Raw genomic sequence first — 18,229 nt, 5'->3', positions numbered from 1 at the left:
TTATAATGTATTCTATTGATTTCAGAGAGAATGGGAGAGGGAGAGAGAGACAGAAACATCAATGATGAGATAGAATCACTGATTGGCTGCCTCCTGAATGCCCCCCAGGAATGAGTGGCAACAGAGGGAGGGGATGGAAGGATCAAACCCTGACCTCTTGGTTCATAGGACAACACTAAACCACTGAGTAACACCATTTGGGCTCTTCTTGCTCTCTTGTTCTATGGCCTGCACCACCTGTGTGCTTGTGTCCCTAGTCACCTGGCCTACTACAGCTGGGAACACAAGCTAAGCTAGCCAGATGCTGGAATGGACTATACTTTAATATGGGTCAGAAATTCTGAGCAGTGGCCTTAATTCTGGCCCTGCTGAAGATAATATTGGACTTCTTCCATGGCCAGATAGACAGATTTGGGACCTTGAAGGAGAGCCCCCTTAATTGTATATCATCAATAAAGCTTTCCATGAAATCCCGTCCTCCTGTGGGGGAACTCAGAAAATTATTTTCCTCACGACACTCCAAAAACTCCACTTCCATCAACAACATAAGGATTAGGAAACTCTATTTGAACTGTAGTAATATACTGTGTTCTTGATGCCTGATAACAAATAGTATAGTGAAGCTATAATGCTTTTTTGTACCAAAGTGAAAAGGTCACAGCATATCAACTGGTATATTAGAGGTTTTCTGTATCATGGTGATATTCTCTATATGCTCATCAATATATTTTCTTTTGGACTCTCAATTCTCTTCTCAACTAAAAAAAAAAAATCTATGTGATAAAGAAGAAAGACATGAATGGCTTCCTCTTTGTTCAGGAAAATACATTCTCTAGCATGGAAGGGTAAATGCACTGGTACATAATACAAAGACATCATACTATCAACAGCACTAATTGGAAATGTGGAGGCAGGATTGGCAAAAGGCTCTCTCCAATTTTTCACAATCCACTTTTATCTGAACCTATCAATAGCACTCATATCACCAGGTTAAACACAAAATTTTGGTTTTTTAGTTACTTGTTCAAATGAGCATTTAACCTTGTTGATCACAACTTCCTCCTTTAAACACTATCTTCTCTTTGATCTCCATGACTCTCCATTCTTCTGCTTTTTCTTTCATTTCTCTATTGCTCCTTTTGAATCTTCTGCCAAATTCTATGTGTTAAATTTTATTAATCCTAAATTATTTTATCTTCGTCTTTCCCTATTGTCAACATCAACAATTGATGGGGTTCAAATTTCCATGTAGTCACAGATTGCTTTTATTTTTTAATTTATCTTTACTGTTGAAAGTATTATAGATGGTCTCTTTTTTATACACTGCTCACACTCCCTCCCCAGAGCTTCACACTAACACATAGATCCAGACTTGTGTTTTCCACTTAAAATCTCCACCTTACTGTCTCAAAAGTGTGAAAAAGTGAATAAAGTTTTACTTTCTCTTCACCTCAATCCTAACTTGATACCTGCCTACTGGTTCCAATTGGAGTGGCCTTTCCATCTTTCCATTAGCCCATCCTCATTTTTCCCCCTAGCATTTCATATCTAATTATCACATGACCTTTTTCCTCCTAAATCTCATCAGCATTCCTCTGAGAATCTACAGCTCCACCATTTTGTTCAAGCTACGATCACCTCTAATGTGACTAATGCCATGGTGTTCCGTAGTCCTCCATGTTCTTGCTCTACTCTATTCTTTTTTCTTTCTTTCTTTTTTTTAAAATATATTTTATTGATTTTTTTACAGAGAGGAATAGAGAGCTAGAAACCTCGATGAGAGAGAAACATCGACCAGCTGCCTCCTGCAGACCCCCTACTGGGGATGTGCCCACAACCAATGTACATGCTCTTGACTAGAATCGAACCTGGGACCTTTCAGTCCGCAGGATGACACTTTATCCACTGAGCCAAACCGGTTTCGGCTATTCTTTTTTCTTTATATAAAGGCTAATTTGATTGTGTGATCACCCTTTAAAGCCACTGAAGGTCTAAGTTCAAAGCCACTCTGGACCTGGTTGACTGAGCCCTGCTCCTTCCCAGCCACACTCTCTCTCACTATAGTCCAATTCCTCAGGACAACCTGTTCCGTCCTGTGTAGGAACATGTAGACATATTGTTCCCTCTGACTAGATCCATCTTCTCTTCCCTTCCTTGACTGGTTAACTCTTGACACTTCTTTAAATCTCAGATCAGATATTATTTCCTCAGTGCAGCCTTCGCTAACCACCAACTAAAGCCTGTTTCCCCAGAACATACCCTTCTAGAACCCTGAGGAACTGCATGTTCTTCCTTCTTATCACAGTTTGCACATTTGTATTTATTGTGTGATTGTTTGATTAATGTCTATCTATCTGAAGAGACTGAGAGCTTTATGGACAAGGACCAAGGCTATTTTGGTCCTTAGATCAGGATTAAGGCAATCAACCTTACACCTAACTGGTTCTCAGCTAAGATTCAAGGAATGGAGGACAAAGACAGGAAGGCACAGCACTGAGTAAATTCTTGCTATCAACAGGATTGCTGCTGAGCTTACTGGACATGTCCCTCTACTCCCAATTCATAGTGCTGACAAAGGTGCTGACAAAGGCCATGAGAAAGGTGATGACTAGGAAGATTGAAGACACAGGTGTGAAATCTGGCTTCTAGCAACAAGGAGACAGGGTGTGGATAGATTTACATCATCATCATCATCATCATCATCATCATCATCATGTCTAGGAATGTCATATCTGTCCTTGAATAAGATTTATCCTTTATTTTTTCTTTTTATATTTTGCTTGTTTCACTTTGATATCAAGAATTTTTAGGATAACTGTCTCTTTATTTTCAAAAAGAGTTTGTAATGTTTGAACTGTGTTTGAAATGTAAACTGGAAAATCTGTAAGATTTGCCTGTAAAACTACTATGGCCTGGTATTCTTCCTGGGCAGATTTTTAAATATTCATCAAGTTTGTTTAATTACAAAAGTTTTCAGGCTTTCTAATTCAAATGAAGACAATCTCAGATTTTTAAAAGCCAGCTCTGTTATATCTCCAGAAGCTTGTTTATATTTTTATCTATAATAATAAAAACATAATATGCTAATTAGACCAGACACCCCAACGACCTTCCTGATGAAGATGGGGCTGTGAGAGCCAAACCTCTTGCATGAATTTTGTGCATCAGGCCTCCAGTATGTATATAGTTAAAAGAATTTGTTTTAACATATTCCTATGCTCCACTTTGCAGCCTTATTAAGTATTTATCCTCCTACCCTGCTTTAGTTGATCAATATTATCAGAGGTGTATTTTGCCATCTTTTCCAAGAACCAATTTTTGAGATTATTAACTTTCCCTATTTTATCTTTGTCTGATACTTCATTTATTTCTACTCTTAACTTTATTATATCAATATATATATATATCAATATATATATATATATATATATATATATATATATATATATATATAATTATTTTGAAAGAGAGAGTAAAGAAGGAGGAGAGAGAGAAACATTGATGTGAGAGGGAAACATCAATAGGCTGCCTCATGCATGCCCCCTATCAGGGATCAAGCCAAAAACATGGGCATGAGTCCTGATCAGGAAACAAAGGCAACCCTTCAGTGCATGGATGAGCCACATCATCCAGGGCTCATCTTTTCCGTTTTGCTTCTAGGCTTCTATTGTTTTGCTTTTTCTAACTTCTTAAATAGAAATCTTAGGTTAATTAATATCTTTTTTTTTGCCACAAAGTCTCTAAGTTTTCCAATTAAGCCTTACTTGAACTGTTCCTCATCTACTTTGATATGTGGCGTATCCACTATTGCTTAGTTGCATTTTTCTTTACATTTTTCTTTTTCTTTAATTGACATTTGATGTATGCATTAACAGTTTTAAAGTTGTGCTCAATATATGCAGCCTTTAAAAGTTACTGTCCTCTTTTTGATCTACTACTTGATTGCATTATTATCAGAGAATATGGCCAAATTTATTTTAATTCTTTGAAATTCACTTAGACTTATTTTGTAGCACAGTGCATGATATTTATGTAAGTGTTCCTTGCAGTAAGGAAAATAACAGTATTTTCAAATTGTTAAGCAGAGTTTTCATTATAAGCCCATTAAATTCAGTTGGTTAATTGTGTGGTTACAATCTTTTCATCTGTACTAAATATTTTCTATCTGACCTATTAATCTCTAACCAAGTTATGTGAATATACACAAATCTGATAATGAATTTGCCTACGTCTCCTTATATTTATACTAATTTTTATTTTTATATTTTGTGGCTATTTTATTACATCCATAAATATTTAGAATTTTTATCTCCTCCTGGGCAATTTAAACGTAAATCAAGATTTAATGATCCTCTTAGTCTCTAATAATGGTTTTTGCCTTTTAGCCCTTTCCCCCCTGATATTAATTATACTATGTCAGATTTATTTTATTATTTGCCTGGCACACATTTTTAACTAATTACCTGAATATTTCTATGTTCTAATGCTTTTCAGCATATCCCTTGCAAATGGCATATAATTTGAATTTTTTAAAGCCACCAGGAAATTTCTTTTCCTAGAAAATTTATTCCTTGTTATTATTAATATATTTGGATTTATTTCCACCACCTCATTTGTGCTTTCTACTTGACCTTCTGTTTTATGTATCATTTGGATTTTTTTTCTTGTTTCTTTTATTATATATATATATATATATATATATATATATATATATGACACATATCCATATAGGAATGGACAAAAATAGGTTTACAGTTGTTTGTATGCAAAAATAAAAATAAATAAGTAAGTAATAACACAATAATAGACTGTGTTTAGTGTACTGACAACAGTAAACCTCCTTTTCCACATGCTTCCCAGTCACTTGTTCTCACTTTCCTCTGGGATAATTTTTATTCTTTCTGAAATTGCTCCTTCAGAAGTACTTTTAGGAAAGATTGGGGTGGTAAATTCCTTCAATTTCTGTTTTGTTTTGTTTTGTTTTTTAAGTATTATTTCATTCTTAATCTTGAGAGATCATTTTGTCATGTACAGAAATCTAGATTGACATTTATTTTTCTCTTTCCTTTAAAGATATCATGTGATTGTATTATTTAAACCAGTTCTGAAAATTTCTCAGTTTGTAACTCTTCTTGTTTCCCTTCTCTCATATTCTTTCTATTTTCTTGGTTATTTTATATCCCATGTCTGATCCCTAGAGTCATGAAGTTTCTGAGAATTAAAATAGGTCACTTGTGCCTTCTGCTTATTCTCCCTGATGGAAACATGTTTCCTTATGGTGTGGTAATTTATTTTTGTTGTGAGCTAATATTTGGCCAAATGTAATAAAGTGTGGAAATTCCTAGAGTCCAGAATGGAGGCTAATTTTCTCCACAGGGGATTGGCTTTAAAATATGCTGGATGCCACCTGCCTGGAAATTTTTCATATGATGCCTCAGCCTGGGGTTTCCTGAGTATGGGTAGTGTGCAGTTGAACCCAGATCCACATGAGTCCAAGCTTGCAACTGCTTATTCTCAGATGAGGTTATTTTTTCTTTTAGAGGTGTTCTTCTTTTTCTCTTGCAGGCAGGTTATTTTCACTCATCATTTCTCTAAGGCTGAAGTTCTTTCTGTTGTCCTGGCTTTGTGTAAGATGCTCAAAATCACCTCTAGGACTTTGAAAACATACTCAAAGCCCAGACTCTCATTCCCCTAAGTGGCCCCATTAATCTCCAGAATTAGGTGGCCAGCATTGGTGTTTGTCGTCAAACTGTGGCACAGTGGCTTCTGTAATTGGCTTCTGGGTTCACTTCCTTTAAGTTTTTTTTTTTTTTAAATTTCTAGATCTTAAAGAGTTCTGGGGGGTGTCTGTGCATGTGCATATGTTTGAATATGTTTCCATGTGTGTGTGTGTGTGTGTGTGTGTGTGTGTGTGTGTGTATCTGTCTGTGGTGAGCAACAGGTACTTTTATGTAACATCCTATATAATAAAAGGCTAGTATGCAAATCAACTGAATGGCAGAACAATCGGTTGCTATGATGCACACTGACCATCAGGGGGCAGATGCTTCAATGCAGGAGCTGTCCCCTGGTGATCAGTGTGCTCCCCTGGGGAGCACCACTCAGTCAGATGCCCTGTGTCAGGCTCATGACTGGCAAGCATAGTGGTGGTGGTGCTAAGAATGTTTGACTGCTGGTTTAGGCCCACTCCCTAAGCCATCAGTCAGACATCCCCCAAGGGCTCCCAGATTGTGAAATGGCACAGGTCGGACTAAGGGACCCTCCCTACCCCCCAGTGCAAAAATTTTGTGCATTGGTACTCTAGTTTATTATAAGCACATTTTAGAAAACCTGTCTACTCCTTTTCCATCAGCAGATCTTTTTGCAAAAACTCAGCTTTTCTTATAGAAACGGATTCTCTATAGTTTCTAGTTGATCTTCTCTGGAATGACTGAAGCTGAGTTAATGCTGAATATGATAGAATGCACTTGTATTTAAAGCAGAGATTGGGTTCAGATGATTCTTAAAACTTCTTTTTGCTTTAACTTTCTCTCTCCTTCCCGTCAGTGAAGGGAGTTGGGTGAGTCACAGCACGCTGTAATTACTGATGTATCCAAGGACGCTTTTGCTTTATGTTATTTCATTATTTTCCTTCTCATTGTTCACTACAGACACAGTCCTTTCCATACCAAGGCACCAACTCAAATGTGTTTATTGAATGTCCTTGGATACAAGTGTATTTTTGAAAGATATGCAGTATAAATGTGATTTTTAAACTACACAAATAATTTTGTGTTAAAGATCCTGTTTTATTTTTTTCACTTAGTGCTATACTTCCAAGATTTGTCCATGTTGTTAAGTTTTGCTTCTCACTGTGGTATAAAGTGCAACCATATGCTTTCATCAAATATACTTATCTGTTCACCTAGTGATGGACACCAGGGTTTCTTCCAACTCCTCCTACCACAAACAACACCATACATATCCCCATATGGACTTATGCAAGCTTCTCTGATGCATAGTGTATATGCAGGCTTGTCTTTAATAAAAGTCACAGAATCCTCTTCAAGATGAATGAACCTGATTTCTCTTCTACAAGAAATGAGGGTGCCCATTTATTATTTCATAACTAGTGGAAGGAAAATAAACCAAATTTGGACCAAGTAGTAGCAGGAAGAGTGATTATAAAAAACACCATTATGAATATACTTTAAATGTCTATTCAAAGATTTTTAATAGGATTAACATGGGATATAAAAGATGGAGTTCATGAAGCTCCAAGTAACTGAAATGGTGTACCTGGACTTGTCATCAATGGAGATAAAAAAAAAAAAAAAGATTAGCATCAAGGACTAGATTTTGGAAGTAATGAGGTTGGAGACAAGGAGAGGAATTAGCATAGCGTATGAGTAGGAGGAACCAATGAAATAGAAGAAGGTGGAGTATGCTACCCTGGAAGACAAAAGAAGAAAATGTGTCAAGGAGGGAGCAGAAATATGCTTTGACAAGTACATTTGGAAGAACAGGTAAGAGAATGATAACAGCAGGTGGCTGGAACTAACAAGGAGGCCATCATTGGCTTGGGGAGAATATTTGCAAGGTGTGGCAAGAATCTATATTGAATTGGGTTAGAGTGCAAATGGAAGTAAATACAGACACCATTTTTTAAGAGATTTGCTTTTAAGAAAAAGTCTATGGGCATAGAGATATGACAGTTGTTTTTTAAGATAGGAAAATTCATAACATATTAGTGTGATGATGGAATTTATTCAGGAAAAGGGCTATATGGGGACATAGGAGGGAGGAGAGAATGGCTGGAATGATATCTTAGTGATCTAATGCACATATGGGGAGTTTGGCCTTAGATAATAGTATAAAAAGTTTACCTGTAGAGAAAGCAGAGTATTTTGTTTAAAATGTTGGGATAAGGTTAGAGGTAATTAATGGAAGTGTGAAACATACTTATTACATTAATTCAAGGATGAGAATAAGGAAGGGACCCTAGTCACTTCTTTAGGAGTGAAGAGAAAATGTTAAACAATCATCTAAGTGAGTGAACAAGAAAATGGACCAGAGGAAATAATATAAATGCCAGGGGCACCAAGGGCCCCCTTGAAGTTCATAACCTTTAATCAATTTTAACAGCAGAGCTGTGTGGTGGTTGATTTTTTCCAGCCAAATAGAGGTTAAATTGCAGGCAAGGATTAAGCAGAGAGTTCTAGTTAACCTGTGGTTTTTACAGGTTAGTATCATGAAGCAAAAGAGAGGGTAAGGAGCTTAAATGTATTAAGGTCATGAGGTTTATGATCAGCCATGGAATTTATGTTTAAAGATGAGCAAAAAGAGGGCCTTACTAGACAGAGAGATGATGAAATCTAGATTAATAGTGTGGTTGCAGGTGGAACCCAAGTATCATTGGAGGGTCAGAAAACACAGTTGAATAAGAGACCTAGAAACATGGGAGGTAGTGATCAGAGTGTGGCAGACACAGATTTGAAATTAAGATGGAATGGCTTATGTTGGGAGTATCAAAGCTAGACTTTGACATTGGGGGTAAAGTCTGCAGTAAGGTAGGTATTGAGATCAATGGAGTATGTGTGAGACTCATTATGGATTCCTTTAATGGTAAGATCAATCTTGCTTTCAGTTCTCCTGACCCTCTGAACATCTGAAATTTTTAGAGAAAGATAAAGTCTCCTCTTTGAAGCAAAAACTGGCCTTAGTCATTGTATTGAAGTGAGATGGCTTAGTGCTAAGAGAAGGCCATATTTGCTGCTTATTTGCTTGTTGTTTCTTTCACCTCACAATGCTACATATAAACCATAACCAAGCATGCAAAGTTGAATTGATTAATATATGGGAATGTTTATGTCATGTATTCATAGGACAACAGGACATCATAATTCAAGCAGGATATTCTGTCAAGCCCATTGTGTCCATATAATTATGAATGCCATCTTCTTTCACTCTCAGAAAAGTGCACTGGTTTGCACAATAAATTAGATCAGCACACTATATACTTTACAAGCTATAAAGAAAACACCACTGGAAATACAGCATTTAAAGATGGTGAAGTTATATGTATTTGTCTCCTGTAGCTGCTACAGCAAATAGCCATAGACTCAGTAGCTTAAAACAGCATAAATTTATTAGCTTACCCTTGTAAAGGTTGGAAGTCTGAAATAGGTCTCACTGGGCTAACTTCAAGCTGTCTTCAGGGCTGGTTCCTCCTGGGAAAATGCATTCCCTTGTTTTTTGCAGCCTCTGGAGACTGCTGTGTTCCTTGGCTCGTGGTCCCTTCATCCTTCTGCAAAGCCAACAATGGTTACTCTGGTGTTTTGCACATTGCATCACTGATACACTGAATATTCTGTCTCCTTTTGCTCAGAAGGACCCCAAATAATCCAGGATTATCTCCTTATCTGAAGGTCCTGAACTATTCATATCTGCAAAGTCTCTATTGCCATGTAAGGGCCCATAGTTATGGTTTTTGAGGATTAGGACATGGACTTTTTTAGGGGCATAAGAGGACTTTCTTCTACCTACCACAAGTGAGTGCAGAGGCAGGAAGCTGTAATAACAACCAGGTCCCCTGGAAAGCAGTGGTGGCTTTTTCCCCCTCAGAGATGAGGTCAGCAAAGCCTGACCAGTAGGAATGTGGAAGGAGGCACTGAAGGCACAGCTGGCCCAGTCCCCTGTGGGAATAGAGGAGTATGTGCATATCTTTTCAAAATCCTGAAGAAATAGTACCACCATAACAACAGAGCAATGAGAAAAACCTCCCATGGAGAATACATGGAAGGTAAGTGTGGATGGGGGCTTGGAGAAGAACATTAGTTGCCCGGAACAGGCACCATGAGTCACCAGCACCCACATCGAGAGCATGAATAAGCTAAAGCACTAAATACAGCACTAGAAAGGTTAGATATGAATATTCAGGGGATTATTATACTCAAGAAAGAACTGAACGAGCAGGACTGAAACACACACACACACACACACACACACACACACACACACACACACCTGAATACTATATAATTCTATTAACCTCAATAAACTCAACAAAAAAATATTTTTAATTATTGTTCTATAATGTCAAATGCTTTATACCTCAAATAGAGCTCAAACATCCTTTACGTTTTTTTCTCTTTTTTTGTGTTTCAGCCTGTATCTGGGCTTGTAGGGAACTGGTCCAGCAAGTGTGGAGGGAGCACTCCTACCTTTTACCCCTAGAGGCCTGGGTTCCTGACCACCATAATGGGCATCTCAAAAAGCCCAAAGGCTAATCTGGGCTGGGGCTGCCAGATTTCTTAGAGAGCTGGAGCCATAAAGTTTAAGCCTGGGGAATGCTCAGTCTTCACAGGTTTGTGTGGCATCCCAGAAAGCAGATCCAGTAGGATGTGCAATGACTGGCCACTCGGTAGGGCTCTCTAGGCTCATGTTCTTAGGGAAGTGGGGGTCAGTCATCTGAGTCTCTACCTCTAAGGTGTCCTGTCCCACAGGCCTCCTTAGTCTTATTCTCCTTCCTGGTCTAGAAAGACCCAGGAAAAAATTTTTCTTCAATTTTTCCTAGTTATAAATCCTCTATATTTATATAAATTGTCTTTTTTTGAAGGAAAACATGTGGATGGGGAAAGTTGGTTAAACAGAACACAAAAAGAGTACTAATCATATAGCAATTGTTAATGCTCATTTCAAGAATCCAGCTAGGATTCTTGTGAGAGAATCAAATTATAGAATAAAGACATCAAAAAACGAAAGAGGGAGAAACAAATTTTAAACTAGATTATAGATAAAGCACTTAGCAATATAAGCAATGATTTTAAAAACCATGTGTATTTAGGACATGTTGGACACTATTCTAAGAATTCTTCACATATCTCTGCTGATGCCAATACACTACAAATAGGGTTGATTATTTCCACTAACATGAGATGAAATGAAAACTCAGATATGCATAACTTTTCCAAGGGTATTCCTGGTCATAAGTGGCCAATGTCAAAACACATATTAACACTTAAATGTCCTACATCTTTACAACACTTAAAGCAGATGGCATTTAGAAATGGAAACTTTGTGAAAATGTCAAGGCTGCGATAATGTCTTTATTCCCTTCACAAACAGGATCATTTTGAAGAAACTTAAAGTATTTGCATATTGACTTCTTGTTCTTCTTCACAGATGAACTATCTATAAGCATTTTTCAAACATTATAATAAGACTAGAGGTTCAGCACTTGATTGAAATCACATGAGGAGGCACCTGCCTCCCACTGTGTGAGGAAGCATGCCACAGGCTACCACTGGAGTCATGCTGGACCTGCACCTTGGGCGCGCACATTACCTCTCTCTCTCTCTCTCTCATATATATATATATATATATATATATATATATATATATATATATATATATAGACCCAGTGCATGAAATTTGTACACTGGAGGTGTGTGTCCCTCAGCCCAGCCTACACCCTCTTCAATCTGGACTCCTTGAAGGCAGTGGGACATCCCTCTCACAGTCCAGGACTGCTGGCTCCCAACCGCTCTCCTGCCTGCCTGCCTGATTGCCCATAACTGCTTCTGCCTGCCAGCCTGATCATCCCCTAACCATTCCCCTACCAGCCTGATTGATGCCTCCCTGCTCACCTGCTGGCCTGGTTCCCCCCAACTGCCCTTCCCTGGTTGCCCCTAACTGCCTTCCCCTGCTGGCCTGTTCACTCTCAACTGCCCTCCTCTGCCAGCCATCTTGTGGTGGCCATCTTATGTCCACATGGGGGCAGTCATCTTTTACCACATGGCAGTGGCCATCTTGTGGGTTGGAGTGATGGTCAATTTGCATATTACTCTTTTATTAGATAGGATTAGAGTCATGTCTTTACTGGTCAGTTTCTCTGATTCAGGTAAACATTTCCTAAGATTCCAAGTCGAAAGGTTTTCTTTGTACCTATTGGCAGGTGTATTAGTTTCCTATGGCTATTGTACTTAAGTACCATAAACAGGGTGGTTTAAAACAATTTATTGTCTCATGATTCTAGAGGCCAGAAATCCCAAATCAAGATGGCAGTAGGGCAGTGCTTTGAGACTCTGGTAGAATTCAACTTTGCCTCTTCCTGCTTCACTTGGTAATCTTTGATTTTTAGCATTCCTTAGATTACAACAGCAACTCTCTATTCTCCTTCACCTTCAAATGACCTTTTGGATCCCTTTGGAGTCATTTCTCTTGGGTGGGAAGTATTAGCCCACATCTGGGTACAAACCTGGAGGGGGGGATCTTTAGGTTTCTCCTTTCTGAGCTCTCTGTAAATGCACTCCCATCTCTGATCTCCAGGCCAGAAATTCCTCAAATGGTATAAAATCAACACTTGATAACATTAGCAAAATTCCCTACCTTATTTACAAAAGGACTAGCATAGACCCCTTGCTCTGCATCTACAATGACAGTAGAACAAGAGATGAGAGCCAGTCCATGTATTACACCCCTGGAGACACATGTTAAAACTGAGACCAGAGCCACACAGGTACTAGTGCTGGATACCAAGTGTCTGGATATCTTGGCTGCTTTTTCTTCCTACCACCATATTGCATACTAGGTTTATGACCCAGTGTAATAAAACCAGTTTGCCTTAATTTAATTGCCCAACTTGGTTGTTTACTATCTATTCCATACACCCTCTTCATGTAGGAAAAATGAACACAATACCTTGACCAGCCTGAGCTCTGCTCCCTGTCAACAAGTGAGAGTCATCTTTTTGGAGCTGTGTTTGCGAATGTACCCAACTGGGACACTATGAGCTGGAATGCTGGTGACAAATCAATCCCATCTACACCATGCTTACTTTTTCACTGTTTGCTACTGAGTCACTGTCATGTTCCCCTTTACCACAGTGTCATCTCTGTTCTCCAAGTGTGAATCATCTTCATTTGATTCAAGCACACTTTTTCATAATATAAAACTGACTAAGCTCCTATAACCACTCAATCCAGGGGGAAATGGTTCAAATAGGGCCTCTCCCAGTTAGAGACAAATCTTTTGTTTTGAAAGGTGGACACAGTTTGCAATAATTCAGGGTCCAGGAGATGGTAAGTTATACTAGGTGGGATGAAATAGAGTTTGCCAGGCTCTTAAGGCTGAAAGAACCAATATAAACTTTCAGACACAAATTTTCCATTCTGCATCCATGTGATTTCAAGGTTGTTACCTTGGCTACCAGTTCATTACATCCACAGTGATCAAAGTTTGTAAAAAAAACAAACAAAAAAGAACAAAAAAAACTCCTATAGAAAAAGGCATGGTACCCCTGAAATCAACTTGCATTGCTCTTCTCTTGAGTCCCTAAAGCATTTCTAAATCCTCTGGCTAAAATAAGGAAGCCTTTGACTTCATTGTACTCTTTAAAAATATCTTTACTCATCTCCCCCTTTAACCATCTTCTCTGTGTGAAAATCAATAGATATGATACAGAACTATCCCAAACTGTCTTCACCATAACTCAATACAATCAGAACATCAAATAGATTGCTATAAACTGAGCCCTACTCCATCTGGCAGGATAAGAGGAAAGAAACCAGATATTTGCAACATCTGTGACATTTTATTTTCATGTTATATTTGCATTTTTCAAACCTATGTTTTCTTTGTTTAATGTGTACCTTGAATTATACCTTGACTGAATTATATTTGTATTTATTTATTTTCTTTTCCTTTCTTTCTCTCTTCCTTCCTTCCTGCCATTCTGCCTCCTTCTTTGCATTTTCCCAGGTATCTGTTTTCCATTTATCTATTTTTAGACTTAGTGACATATGGTTGGAGATTACTATTTTACATATGTAAAATCTCAGAGGGTTTATTTTTAATAAGGCTTTTCAAGCCACTGCCATTAATTTTTATAAAATAGGACCAACATATCAGGTTTACAGTTGTTTGTGTGGAAAATAATACAATAGTTAATAAATAATAAAACAACAATGAACTCTGCTTTGCATATTCACAATTGAAAACCTACTTTTGCCCCACCTTGAATAAATTCTCTTGTTTTCTGTTTCCTTTCTTATACTTTTCTTTCTTCCTTTCCATTACTAAAATTCTCTATGTAAACCATCCTTTTCCCCATTCCTGCATCTCCTAGGCATAGTAGAATCATTTCACTTTCACAGACATAGCATACTAATACTCCTTCTAGGCTTCTGCCTGGCACACTCTTCTTCTACATCTATCATTACTGCCTTCACTTAGCAAATTCTTACTCACCTTAAATGACTTTGGCCTGGGAAACCTTCCTTAGCCCTCTCTGCTCCCTGGCATACTGTGCTTTTTGATATGATAGCATCACCCATTGTGTAAAGTTTCTTTGAGACAATATAAGCTCCAGTAAGTGAGGGATAACCTCAGACCAAACACTTAGCTTGGTTCCTGGGACAAAGGGGATTCAAAAAACACTTCTGTTTTAGTTGAATGAGTAGTTAATTAGTTAAGAAGCCTAACTAGCCAATAGATTATGGAAGACTAGAGGCCCACTTTATGAATTCGTGCACAGGTGAGGTCTGATTGGCCTGGCCTGTTGGGAGGAGGAGAAAGCAGGAGGTTGGACATCTGGCCCACCTTGATCAGGCCCTGCTGATGGGAGGGGCTGCAGGAGGTTGGCAGGCCGGCCCCACCCTTATTGGGGTGGGTAGGGGGGACAATCAGGGGTGAGGTCAGCTGGGGGAAGAGCCACAGGGAGTTGGCCAGCTGCCCCACCCTTGATCCAGGTGAGAGAGTCCAATTAGGGGCAGAGCAGCTGGGGAGAGGAACCTCTGAAGGTTGGCAGGTCAGCCCTGCCCCTGATTGGAGTGGAAGGGCCAATTGGGGGCAGAACTGTCTGGAGGGCAGGGCTGTGGGAGGTTGACCAGCCAGCCCCAACCCCCAATTGGGCTGATTTGTTGGCCGCAGTGGGCATCATAGTCACTAGTCTTTCTGGTCATTATGATGTTCCAGTCATTGGCTTTTTATATATAGATATTACAGGGAAGAGTGGCAGCCTCGGCTGCAGGAGCTCTATGTTTATTTTTCCAAAGCTTCCTTTTGTACCTGAAATCAGTTCAGGGTCAGTCTCCATGCCCATCACCAAGTAGCACCTGAGGAATAAAATCCTGAAGAGCAGCATGACTTCAGTAGCAGATCACCTTTACAGCTGCGGCTCAGCTCTGACCTACATCAGGGTCTCCAAATCCTGAGTGTTTTGGTCCTGAATTTGGCAGTCAGGGCTCACCTCTGCCTTCCAACTTCTCATCCACCAGGTAAAGAGGAATAGACTATGAACCCTCCAATCACTTCTCTGAGATGTTGGAAATTTGTATCTATAGTTCTCTACTTGAATCAAGTCACACCATCAGAGGGACCACATTGCTCTGATTTTTCATGTAACAGCACTGATGGACTTTTTACATTTATTTTTTATTGTTGACATTATTACAGATGTTCCCTATTTCCCCACCCCTACTTCCCCGCCCTCATCCAGTCCACACCTTTTGCCAGGCCTTCACCACCGATGGACTTTTTAAGAACCACCTTTCTAAAACATATTATTAAAGTTATTTTATATATATCAGGAGAAGATGTGTTCCACTTAACTAGCTATTTATTTGCTATCTGTTTAACTCTATCACACTATGAATCATGTTTTCATCTTTGACTTGGCTACTAGGAGGCTCAGAGCAAAATGTGCAACCCATTTCCCACTTATTTGGATCAAAGTTGGCAGGGGTAATTTTTGTGTCCTAACCTTGCCTGCTACTTTTTCTTCTGTATGCTCTTATAATATTAGTATTCATTTTATCATTTCTGTGTTATAAGTATTTTTTAGTCTTTATTTTAGAAATAAATAGATTTCTGCAGCCTAAATTCTTACTGAATAAACTTCTCCCCATCATTGTAATCAATAAGGAAACTGATAAAATTTTCTTGAGACTCACATAATCTATTATCATTATTATTGGAATATATTACTTAATGAAACCAAAGACTTTCTACCTCCTCCTTTCCTCCTTTCTGGTTTATGTATTCATATGTTTGTGATATAAACTTCTCTTTTCTAATAGGTATGAATTTTATCTTTGTTGAAACTTGAGCTACTGTATTGCTTCTCCGTCAGATGGTCCATGTGCATAAGCTCAGGGGTGAAGAGAAAACTTCAGCTCTTGTGGCTACTTATATGTTAGAAGTAGGGATGCTCTCAGAAGAGATACAGAGAAGTCTTCACTTTGTTATTTCTAACCAATTCCCCTCTTTCAAACTGTGTTCTCCTCCCTCCTTTATAAAAATAACTAGAGGCCCTATGCACTAAATTCATGCGTGGGTAAGGTCCCTAGGCCTGGTCAATGGTCAGGGCCAATAAGGGCCTTCTGGCTGCCGGCTGAGGCCTTCCTTCCCCCAGCTGCCAGTTGCCAGCTAGGGCCTTCCTTCATTTCATGCCACCCCTTGGTGGTCAGCACACATCATAGTAAGCAGTCAAATTCCAGGTCAGTTGAACTCCCAGTTGGTCGAACTCCTGGTCAGTTGAACTTTTTCAGGGTACAATTTGCATATTAGCCTTTTATTCTTATAGGACAAATAATCTTCTTATAGGACATCAATGATCATAGAAGTCTTTCATATCTCTTTTGGTCAACATGATGATGCCCTGAAGTTATTATCACACTCATTTTTTCAGATTAGAAAATTAAAGCTAAAATGGGATGATCATGAGTCTAAAATATTTCTTAATTTGTCCAAGGTCCCAAAGTTGGCAGGAACAATTTAGTATTTTGATTGAGAGTATTATCTCCAAAGATGGATAAACCTAGGTTCATATCATAGTTTCTACATTGTCTCCATGTGACATTCTGCTTAGCCTCTTGTCTTCCATTTCCATACATTAATATAACTAATCCTTGAATCTGCTATGTAAGAATGTTGTAAAGTTAAATGAGACAATTAATGTAAAAAGCTAAAGTTCCATGTCTAAAATAGTAAGCTCTCAATAGATTTAAAACATTGGATTTGAATCTAGGACTTCTGATTCCAGGTCCAGTACCCCTTTTCATTAAATCATATTCTTAGTCTAGAGATAGTCCAGACAGATTTGTGAGCCATGTAGAGAAGACCAGAAGGTGAGTGACAAGAAGCCACTTTGGATGACCCTGTACTAGGCCCCATCCTGTATTCACAGACTAAGCTTCTGATCTTATGATTTCTCATGTGAACAATGGCTGGAATAACACATTCCTACAGACAAAGTACCTTCCCCTAGAGTGTCTCCTGAAGTTTGGTACTATGGAGAAAAAATGAGCAATTAACACACGGAAAACAGACACTGGGTTCTTATAGAGTCTTACCATCTACACACCACACACCAGTCTAGCAAGGAAGACCTGAAAAAGGTTTCAAAACACTTTAAACCTTCATAGGAAAATAGGATAGAGTAGAGTAGATCAGATCAACCCGTTCAAGTCCATAGTAACCCTAAAGAAGAATTATTGACTTTGATAAGCTAGAACTAAGATGCCAGTTTAGCCTCTTCCATCAATTGCTAGTGGACAACTGGAGTAAGGTGTCTTAACAAATTCTTTCTTTTTCTTTCAGCATAGTCAGCATAACTATGACAAGTCATAACAGTTACTTAATTATTAAGTTGCATTTGGGCTGAGTGGAAAATTATTCACCCATCAGTGATGTCTTCTATGAGTCCAGAATAGGGAAAAATGTCAGAATATATACAATCCTTAGCTTAGAGATGTTTTCCTTCATCATCCAATCAATTGAGTCATCTTCAGTTACTGGAGAGAGAACCGTGTTGAACTTCCTCTCTTCTGCTCCTTCCCACTAAATAAGAGAATACAATAAAATAGAAGTTAGGTAACAACAAAACAAGATTATATTTTTGGTTGGTATAATATTGCTGCAGCTTTGCTAATTCAGACCTGAGCTGTGCAAAATAATTCACACTGGAAATCAAACATTTGCTTCAGGAGGTTCTGAAGGTGAGGGCAAAACAATTTGTATTTGTTTAAAACATAATGTCATCCATAATTAATGGAATAACTCTGGCTCAGTAGAGCTTGAAACTACTGTGTATATTTGAAGCTGGATTTCTAGTTCCTGAAATGAGGAATAAATTCACCCTTAAGCTTTTGTTTTATTGCTTCATAGAAAAAGGCTATTTCCGGAGACTGAACATTGGCTTCTTTTTGGCATGTTTTTTTGACTACTGTTATTTGCTAGTGGTAAGAGC

General features: G+C 38.5%; 1 long non-coding RNA gene across 1 annotated transcript in view; it reads right to left on the bottom strand.

Annotated features, from left to right (window-relative positions):
• Positions 1 to 18,229, bottom strand: part of LOC311619442 — a 29,093-nt gene that overhangs the window by 3,709 nt on the left and 7,155 nt on the right. The window contains exons 3-4 of the long non-coding RNA XR_014794507.1: positions 17,661 to 17,820; positions 9,138 to 9,286 (exon numbers count right to left, since the gene is read on the bottom strand). This is a non-coding gene — a long non-coding RNA (uncharacterized lncRNA). The remainder of the gene's footprint in view (positions 1 to 9,137; positions 9,287 to 17,660; positions 17,821 to 18,229) is intronic.

This window comes from Pipistrellus hanaki, assembly GCF_964339955.1.
Source record: "Pipistrellus hanaki genome assembly, chromosome: 3".
Taxonomy (NCBI): Eukaryota; Metazoa; Chordata; class Mammalia; order Chiroptera; family Vespertilionidae; genus Pipistrellus; species Pipistrellus hanaki.
This window is presented reverse-complemented; position numbering and strand designations above follow the sequence as displayed.